Here is a 10,987-nt window from a genome sequence, read left to right as displayed (position 1 = left end):
GCTGGAGAAGAGCAGCGAGACAACTGGCTCAGCAAACTACAGGTGGTCTCAGCTGCGTAGCTACGGCACCACAAGTACAAATAGGTGGTAGGAGACAGCGATTCATGCAAGCATGGGACTCCTTATCAGGAGAGGATTGGGTCAGGGACACCGCAAGGGGTTACCACATAGATTTCTTCGCAGAACCCACGCAATCAAGCCGCCCTATCCCCAAAGCGATATTAAAATTAAAACACAGTGTAGCACTAGATGAGGAACTGCGCAACATGCAGAGGAAGGGCGCAATCCACCCGTGTAGAGATCAGGGTAGATTCTTCAGCCCCATTTTCCTAGTAAGAAGAAAGGAGAACGTCCGCCGCGCAATAAATACCAGAGCCCTAAACGACTTTGTTCTCTCCCGTCACTTCAAGATGGAGGGAATTCACATGCTCAGGGACAACCTGAGGTCTGGCGACTGGCTGGTCGTATAAGACCTCAAAGACATCTACCTAGCAGTGTCAATTTGTCCACTGCACATCATGTACTTGAGGTTCACCTGGAAGGGTCTCGACTGGGAATGCACAAGCTTGCTCTTCGGGCTCTTGTCAGCACCCTGGGCTTTCAACAGGCTCATGCGGCCGGCCTTCACGTACTTGAGGGAGAAAGGCATAAGGCTCCTCATATACCTGGACGATATTATCATCATGTCACAGAGTGAATGAACCACAAACCATAGACAAAGCCCAGGCAGCCATAGATCTTTTTCAGGGTCTGGTATTTCTCACCAATTGGGAGAAATCGGCCTAAGTCCCTTCGCGACAACTAGAGTTTCTGGGTTTTGTCATGGACTCCTAGGGCTGTCAGCTCCGACTCCCTTCCTACAAAGTGCACACCACGCGCTGTGTGATACGCAGGCTCTCACAGAAAAAGACCATGGGGGTCATTATGAGTTGGGCGGTGAGGGATACCGGGCTCCAGTAAGGAGACCGGTGCTGGTAATCCCTTACATCCCAATTCCAAGGTCCCTTAGCGGGAACCGTAAAGGACGTGTGGTCTGACCACACGTCCTTTACGGGTCTCGCTAAGGGACCAGGGCGCTAATAACAGGCCTGCTATTCGCGGGCCAGTTATTAGTGCCTTTCCTAATCCCCCTATGGGGGCTCAAATGGGAATGGGGAATGGTTGGTTGAATGGGGACTTACCGGGTCCTCCAGGGTTGGAATGACCCGGTAAGTCCCATTCAACCAGACCGGTGCCGGACCCGGTATTGGAGGCAGCCATGGTGCAAATAGTGCCATGGATACCTCCAACCTCGGAATGAGGGCCCATGTCTCAGAGAGTTGGCAAGAGTGATTGGTTTGTTATCAGCTTCAATTCAGGCCATATTCCCGGTGACAATACAATACCATAAGCTTCAGAGACTTAAAGGACAGCATCTGCAGCGCAGTCTCTCCGACTCGCAGCTCCTGCCTCTGTCGCCTGAGGTGAGAAAGGAGCTGCACTGGTGGTTGACACACATGGAGGCCTGGAATGGCAGGGCGATCTTCAGATCAGCAACCAACCTCGTCATATAATCAAATGCAAACCGTGCAGGCTGTGGAGCGAGGTGCAGTTCGGTCACCATGGGGAGGGGGGGGGAGAGTCAACTGCTGTATTCTACTCAAGACGGTCAAAGTATCTGCAGTAAGATACATCAATCATCTGGGTGGCACCAGGTTGAGGCCTTTGGCAGAATTAGGCAAGGATTTTTGGCATTTCTGTCTACAACATCAGATATCAGTGACAGCGTAATACCTCCCGGTGCTGAGGAATGAAGTGGTGGATTGGCATGCGAGCCACCTGTCAGATTACAGAGATTGAAAACTCTGCAGACAGGTCTTCTTTACTTGCAACGAAGGTGGGGCCCTCTAACAAAAGACCTCTTCGCCTCCCGGTTCAATCCCAAACTGCCAGTATTCTTCAGCTGGAGGCCGGAAGCAGCAGCGGCAGCTGCAGATGCTTTCTTACAGATGTGGAGTGAAGGGATCGCTTATGCTTCCCCCCTTCACAATGGTAGCGAGGACCTTGGTGAAGGCCCGTCAGGAACAGGCAGAGCTGTACTTGTAGTCCCAACTTGGACCTCTCAGTCCTGGTATCCGGTTCTTCTGGAACTTTCATTGGATTTTTCAATCCTACTTGCCCAGACCAATGTTCCCCCTAATTATTTTTCCCTAAGTGTGGAAAAGATTAGCCTTCGGGCGCACCTTATTTTCCATGTGCGCAACTGAATAACGATGTAGGCCTCTTTGTGAGAATACATAGTTAGTGAGATACCATCTCCAAAGGGGTTGGAATGAAATGTCCCCTTCCCAACCACCGAAATTCTTTACAAATAAGTGTAAAAGCATCTTGCAACTCTTTTTCCAGAGATATAGGTTAAAACATACCAAAAGTACTCCTGTGCATAGAGAAAAACGTGTATGCACAAAACAGTTTTGCATGGTCTGGATAAACAATAGGTTTAGTTGTGGCTATTCATTTGTCAACACTGCTCAGAGACAATTCAGAATGTGTTTAAAGCCATTGGGAAAAAACATTGTTACAAAAAAACAAGTATCACTAATCACTGATGTGGTTGCCAAAACATTCAGACATTATGCAATTTTTGCAAAAATAATAATTGCAACTGGAAGAAATGTGTCAGAAAACATGCCAATAGGGGTTCATGTGACACTTTTATGGCGTAATTCAAGAGCCAGGAGAAAATGCCTCTCATAAAATATGTAAGGATGATAATTTCATCAGAATAACTGCACCACAGAATATGATTATCAGAATTCATGGGCCTCTGCTTTCTATCCACATTATGTTGCTCTGTGAGTTGTGACAAAATTTATTCAAAACCAGCCTTACAGCTAGGAGGCATATACTATTTTACTCCCTAAAAAAGGGCAAGGTGCCCGGCAAAAATGGAAAACCATGAACACATAGGAATCTACCCCCTGCTTCTACCCACAAAGTTCCACTGATCTCTTTTTGAATCGTTGATCAGCAGAGCAGTGTCATTGGTATGAACGTGAATATTACTGCCCGCTCTCAAGAGGAATTTCAGGGGGCAATAACATTTCAATACGCATGAAATATCACTACTGGCAACGCCAATTACTTTCTTACTCCCTGAAAAATCTTTTGATTTCAAGTACAGAGTAAAATTGTATCAGAGCCCAGATTGTAACCCTGAAATCGAAAGTGAAATTACAGGGCACATAATACAGCCTATAGTTTTGCACACCTTTGATCACCACATGCACACCTTTGATCACCACAGCCTAGACAAAAAAACAAAATCAACAAGAGCGTTACTGATGTTTCTTCTGGCACCCTGTTGTAGAAATCACGTATATTTGCCCTTTAAGTCAATAGCAGCAATTCTCACAGTTACAACATATAGAGCACCTTCTTCTTTAACTAGGGACCCCTCTTTCGAAATTCACTTATCAGTTGAACAAGATGCATGGGGATGCTAGGAGCAATAAATGCAAACCCATTAATATATTGAAAAGTCCTCAGCAGCTGTGCACAGAAAGAAACTGAAGGTGCCATTTCCTAGGCTATTACTATAGTTTCCTATGCTTTAGCAAACACAAATTTCCTTCACTGTACTGCCAAAACATTTGATTTGTTGTTTGAAAGTTGCTGAGTCATTTTTCACCCCGAAGAGCTATTCTCCTGTTCTCTTCCACCCGTTCCCCTCCCGGGCTTCTGTGCTATCCTCCAATATTAGTTGACAGTGTTCTGTAAAAAGTGAGGGATTGTAGAAGTAAAACTCATACCCACAATACTTTGCAAGCAAATCCAATTTCAAGCCTTACGATGATGATATGTGCAGTTTAAGAAAATGTCATAAATCTGCATGTGCACAATTACTATGAAGCGCATGCAAGATTGTTTACAACATACCGCACCTTTCAATGGTTGAGTAGGTTTGGACAAGTGCTCAGTGAAACTATTTTTGTATATCAGCAAGTTAACATAACTTGTTAATGTCTATCCCCCATGGAACTCTGAACATTTTGAAAGGTTGAAGATTGTGTGAAAAGCATTCTAGTTATCTGAATAGTGTTTCCCTAATTATATGTATGATTAAGGCCAGGCAGAGTCCATACTAATTATCTCTTTCAGGCCAAATAAATGATATTGCAATGTTGCTCTCCACTCATATGGTAATGTTAGCAATGCTAAAGTAGGAGACACTGAACATGCCATTTGCCTACTCAAAATACTTAGAGGGCAAATTAATATTTGAGTTTTATAATGTGCTAACTTGCAATGGGGGTCTTCAAAGTGCTTGTGTGACATATGCACAAAGAATAGGAAGCATGGGATAAGGTTAAATATCCTAGTAGCCTGCTTACTTACAGCCTGTACCCGATATTTGAGCTGGCACTTGGGCTAGATGATTTGGGTAATGCTTTTGCTAAGGCACTATGAGTAACAGAATCTCTTGTGCTTGAGTGTCATTAATATTATAACATAAACCAACACTTGTATCGAAGTCTGGTAACCTTGTGCTGAGCTAAGGTAGGCAGAGTCATAGTTGCCTGGTAATATATGCATGTGGAATGGGGCGGAGTCCAAGTCATACCGTATAAGAGTGGCGGAGTCAAGAATAGGATCCTGGGTGGGGAAAAATGATAATTTAGTTAATGTTTGCCGGCATATCCAAGTTATTTCTTCTGTTCATGGAGCCACTTTTTCATATTCATTTTTAACCTTGTGTGGGTGTATTCTATTTTTAGAGTTTTTAGGTGTTTAAGGTCAAGCTTGCATAACCGGGCAATGTAATTAGGTTAGGCCAGAATATTAAGAATAGTCAGTATAATTTAGCTTAATTTTGAGAGAAAGCAAATATTAGTTACCTGCTGTAGCTTGTGCCTTATTAAATCTTATTTGATTATTTGAATAGGTGGGAATTGTCTGTGTGCACTGCTAAAATTCTTCTGAGCGGCACCCAGGAGGAAGCTGGGCAAGCGCACATGCGCAGAGCTTAGAGGGAACATTGGCCCAGACTCAGGATCTGCTATCGGGACTGAACAGGGAGCACCATCCCCTCTTCCAATTCGGATCCCTGACCTTGGCGGCCTGGAGGATTTCATGGCGAGATGGAGAGTCCCTGTCATTTCGTGCAAGGCTGTCAGCCTTATCGAGGAGAGCTGAGGTCCCGCAACATCCAAGAGATATGCAAACTCTGGGGTGAGGGGATGGGCACGCTGGTGCTTGGAACGGGGTCTCCATCTGGTTTCAGCCCCTATAGCAGAGGTTTTAAACTTCCTCACTGGAATGGTGGAGAGGGGCTTAGCCTACAGGACAGTGAGCGCCTACCGCTCAGCGATCTCAGCTGGTCACGACCTAGTGGAAGGTTCTCTGGTCGGCGAGCATCACTTTGTATGCAGGATGCTTAAGTGCGTCCGGTTGAGAGTGCCACCGCTGGCCCATTACAACAGGCTCCGGTACGTGAATACCATCCTCAACCTTTTCCTCTCCTGGCCACCCGATGTGGATTTGCCCCCCACAGCTCTCTCCGGCAAGCTCACAACTTTCCTCTGCTTAGTGTCTTGCAGGAGAGTGTCTGATGTTAAAGCCCTGGATTTAGGAGGCGGGGTATACTCCCAAGACGGAGTGGTTTTTCATGTCTCCAGGAGAACTAAATGTCACGCAAGAGTGATCGCATAACCAGCGTTCAGCAAACAGCCTAAGCTATGTGTAGCCAAGTTCCTTGTGTGTGAAAACAATCAATCGCAGCATGTAATGATGCATTATAATATAGGGGAACATTACAGCTGTCTGAATTTTAAGCTTCATATTTGTGACATGCACTGCAATGATACATTAAAGAGCAATTCATTTGTACCGCATTTAAGAAAATCTTTACGTACAGATTGTTGTTGCTAAAGACTGTGCCATTCAGTGGGGCACTGATTTGTGGCCCAGCTGCAACCCTTCAGAGCCTGATTTGTGGCTCTTCAAATCACCAGAGTTTTCCCAATTAAGTTTAGTTGTTTGATCTCTACATTTTGAGAGAGTAAACAAAGTAAGGCAGATCATAAAATAGATTAACAAACTTTAATTCTCTATGTATTTTCATACATAGTAGAGGCACGAAATCAATACAAAGATATAAAGCATTTCCTTCCAACGGCCTGATTACATCTGTGGTGTTAAAGGCAAAAACAGATGGCACTTGCAAACCGGTTTTTATTAATAATCACCTGATTCGCTCATGTTGCAACTGCATAGGCAGAATTCCTGCATTCAGGGAGAGCCTCTCACATTACAATGGGTGGTAATGGTAAAAACCGCTGGTGCCAATCAGGACAAAAACATAAGCCTGAAGCTGTAATGAGGTACAAAGTAGGTAGTAGTTCAACTGTAGCATGGCAATACAATAGCAGTGTGGATTTCGGGACACCATCCACTTCCGTATGAACAGAAATCATTCTTAGAAACAACTTTGCATCTTGTAGTTAAAAAACTGCAGATTACACATTTGTTTTATGATATGTTATGTGTTCAATTAAACTGCAATGTAGCACAATCCTGGTTAGTGAAACGCCTTAGAAATATAAACACTCAATTGTAGTAACAGTTGAATTAAAGATGCAAATAGATCTCTGATTTTTCACAACACAAAGTGCCATTTGGCAATGCAGTAAGCACAGGAATTACAATAGGATGCTGTTGGAGAGGGCGGGTTACTCTTAAATGTAGCAAGTTTAGCCTAGTATTTGGGATCAAATGTGCTGTTGTTATAGGGAGAAAGGGGAAGCAATCAGCTCTAGGAGATGGTGGTCCAATGCACTTTAGCCTTCTGATCCTGTGTAACCAACACAAGCGCTTGGATTTTGTGTGCCATTACGAAAGGAACTGGGTAACATCAGGGGTGGACGGGCCTACAGGGAACCCTGGAGATATGCTGGTGGGCCACTGCATCATCAGCCTCATTTGTTTGGTTAACTATTTTATTTCCAAATGGTTTTATGGGAAAGAGGTTGGCCTTTCTCAAAATGTGTAGTATGGGGCCACCTTCAACATTAGTTCAAGGGTGTCTTTTGGTTACCAGTCCACCCCGGGTAGCACACACATATTATTTATTTATTTGTATATGGTTAAAACAAAACCTTCTCAAAATGTTATCATTTAAAACATGTGTTTTTCCAAAATTCGATCGAGGATAAAATAAGGATTAAAATATTCTATTTCATTTACACAATACTACACTTTACATAAAATAAGCTGAATTCATTTTTATAAAATACAATCCATACATTATATCTACCATGCTATAAAACAAAAATCTAGACTATCAATGCTGTATTCTTATCACTAGATCATCTATGTTAAGCCACACTCTTTTTTTCAAAAACCGCACTATCGCTAAATGCAAAGGAGTGTGTTTGTCATACAGCATACGCTTCCATAGATAATCAGAGTCAGTGCAGTTTACATCTTCAGAGAAACAACTGAAATAAGAAAGTCTGGATGGAAACAGCACTGGACAATCAATTAGTAGATGTCTCAATGTTTCTTTGGGTGGTTTATCTTTCCAAAATTTGGAAGGAATAAAATAGTGCTTTCTTTTATCTCTGACTTCAATAGTTTCGCCAGTTGCCAGAACATTAGAGCGAAATATCATCAATACATTTCTAAAGTTCTTATTTGGAAACCTAATTAGATAGGGTTCCGGCAGTCCCATGGATTTATAGTAAGAAACCAAATGCAGGTATAATCCATGCTTTACCAATATTTGAATTATGTTTGCCCAATCTGCATTTTGCAGTAGTTGTTTAACTTTTTTAGGTTTTTGAGATAATGTATTCAAGGTATCACCCACAGAATTTAACAGTTTATTGAAAATGTCCATTAACTTTTTGAGGAAGGCAGATCTGCTGTCATTAGCCTTCATACGACGACCCAAATCCGAATATAACGAATTTTCACTTCCGTCATAAGATTTCGAAATAGAGAAAGACATTTCCATTCATTAATACTTTGTAAAGATTGAATGTCAAACTCATATCTTAGGGCGACCAACGGAATACATTTAGCTAAACAGTGTGTCATTTCTCTCAAGATGGTAGCTTCTAATTTGCTCATTTGCAGTTTACCTAAAATGAACAAAATTTCTAAGCCATAGGATATTTTTGGTATAATTTTTTCTTTATAAAATCTTATCATTGGAACACAAGAAAAGGCACCAAATTTGCGATCCACAGCTTTCATTTGACCAATGCTTTGTTTGGCCTTCACAAAGAAGTGGTTACGTATCAATAAATGACTTGGGCTATCAGTGATCAAAAAGCTTGGATATATCATGGAATGTTTGATTCCCAACTTAGTCTTATCCAGGAACCATGTATCTGTTACCTTCTTCTTCATTCGACTGAAACGCATTATCTGAGATTTTAACGGATTAATGATTAATACATTAGGTGTCATGTACTGTGCGAATGCAGACAACAATCTTTGAAGTCCCAAAGGGGTTTTATCAAACAACAGAAAATCGTCTGCATAAGAACACCAACTCATCTTTTTGCCTTCCAGAATGGGTTGAATAAATGCTGAGTTCAAGAGGCATGGGCCAACATCTGAGGTGTATAAATTATAAAGGGCTGGGGCAAATATGCAACCCTGTCTAAGACCATTTGATGTTATAATTGGAAAGGATAGTAGTCCTTCATTATTTAGGCGTACTTGTATTTTAGAGCCTTCATGAAGATGAATAAGGTATGCTAAGAGTTCCTTCAGAGGGCCTAAGCAATCCAATTTCCGCCATAGTGTAGGTCGGTCAACAAGGTCAAAGGCTAGAGACAAATCCACACTTGCCATGTATACCGGAGACCCCCTTGGTTCCACCCAATTTCTTGGTGGAGGGAGACCATTAGTCCTCCCGCCAGTGTTCCCACGCCTCTTCTAAAACCAAATTGTGCAGTGGAACGTATTACATTGGCGGTTGACTGCTCCTCCACCTGTTTTAATATCAGCCCTGCAAATATTTTCGATTCTGCGTCCATTAACGCTATTGGGCGATAATTGAGCGGCAGAGCTCTGTTGCCCTTCTTGTATATAGGAAAGATAAGTGATAAATTCCAGGACTGAGGAATGCGTTTTGTGCATCCTATATCAGAGAACAATAGAGATAGGACCTTAGACCAGCTGTTTGAATCCTCCCTGAGTAATACATTTGATAAAACATTAGGACCTGTAGCTCTGGATGAGGTGGATAGCATGATTCTATCTTTAATTTGAGGCACTGAGGAATCACAATTCCATTGAGTGGTTGACAAAGCATCAGAAAATAAGAATGGGGGAGCTCTGGGAGCATATAAGGCAAGAAAGTGATCTGACCATGATTGTTCCGAAATTGGATTTAATAATGAAGTTATATGGAGTGAGTGCTCGTTTATTAAATGCCAAAATTTGTGTGATGAATTATCCCTAAGGGCGCTCAGCATTAACTTGTTATCCGCTTGAAGCAGAGAGCACTTATGGCCTTTTATCCAATTTTTATATATTTGTTTCATATATCTTGCCCCCTCTTTTTTTGAAATCTCTGATATAGTTTGTACTCTAAGTGTTCTTAAAGATCTTCGAAGAAGCAGCTTAGCTAAACGTACAGTTTGATCAAATTTGTGAGTATGTGATTTCTTAGTATTTTCTGATTTTGCTATAGTTACTGAATTCTCAACCAGATTCTTCACATAAGGAGTAAAATTAGCATAGGTGAATCTACTTAATTTTACTTCCAAAGATTTTATTGTGTGATCCTTCCGGAACAAATTATTACATGCCTGAACATTTCCGGGATGCCATACAATACGATTTTTTGCAAAATTCATGCCTAATGCTGGCTGAGTATATTGAGAGGAACCCTCACTTCTTGGTAAAGTAAGATCTGCTTCTAACATTTTGTGATCACTCAGAGTTGTATCCGTTATGTTGAATGTATCTACTAGGCTAATAATATGCTCAGTCGAAAAGATATAATCAATTGCCGAGGTCCTATTGCCTAATGACCAGGTGATGTAGGGAATTTCAGGTTGCCACATGGAATGCAATGATGTAAGACTCCACGGGGTAAATAACAAATTCCAGATTGACAGGTCGCTTTTATTAGATTCAATTTCTGGGATTTTCGAAGGAGGAACACCCTTAGACTTTGACAAATCCAAAATCGTTCTAGGAATCGCACATAAATTCTCTAATACCACAGTCCTATCCAAATGCGGATCACCCAAATTTAAATTAGTATTAGAGTCGCCCATAACCATAATGTGAAGCGCTATGCATTTCGAGCAGCAATTTTCCATTATTGCTTCCATTTGCAAAATTAGCTCATACAAATTGGCTCTGGGAGACCAATAAACATTCAGAATCAACAAATGGGAAACTCACTCATTTCCCACCACCTACACCAAAGATCTCAAAAAATGGGGAACGACAACAAATGTTTCGAGCATGTGCAAACCAGTACCCAACTTTAAAGCGGTCAAGAGTCCCACAGACGGTCGTCCTTTTAGCCCCTTGGTGGCTGGCAGATGGCAGCATACAAATCCATCCAAATGGACCGGAGTTAATAACCATGGTTCTTGAATGCACAATACATTTTTTGTTCTCAATTTGCTACATAGTTGTTGGGAAGATAGGAGGTGTGTGATGGAATTCGAACACAAAATGGATAATTTATTGTCTGGGTTAAAGCTGTTGTTTCAGTGTTTGAAGCTGTGAAATAGAATCTCTTAAGGTTAAAACTAGCCATCTCAACTGTATTCTTGATCCCCTTTGAAAGCATCTTCATTTTTCTGTTGATAACTGGAATATCTTGTTGCGAGTGTGGTTCCTTTTGATGGGTGATCTCCCGCTCTGAATCATTCTCTCCAAAGATCAATAAATCAAAACCTAGGTTGTTCAACTGTTCTGCCTCTGCCAACACCTTTTGAAAGACCAATTTCGAGTGGAACACCAGTCTTAC

This window comes from Ambystoma mexicanum, chromosome 6q, assembly GCF_040938575.1.
Source record: "Ambystoma mexicanum isolate Mex_15411 chromosome 6q, UKY_AmexF1_1, whole genome shotgun sequence".
Classification (NCBI taxonomy): Eukaryota; Metazoa; Chordata; class Amphibia; order Caudata; family Ambystomatidae; genus Ambystoma; species Ambystoma mexicanum.
The sequence above is the reverse complement of the archived record's forward strand: the minus strand, read 5'-3'. Positions refer to the sequence as shown.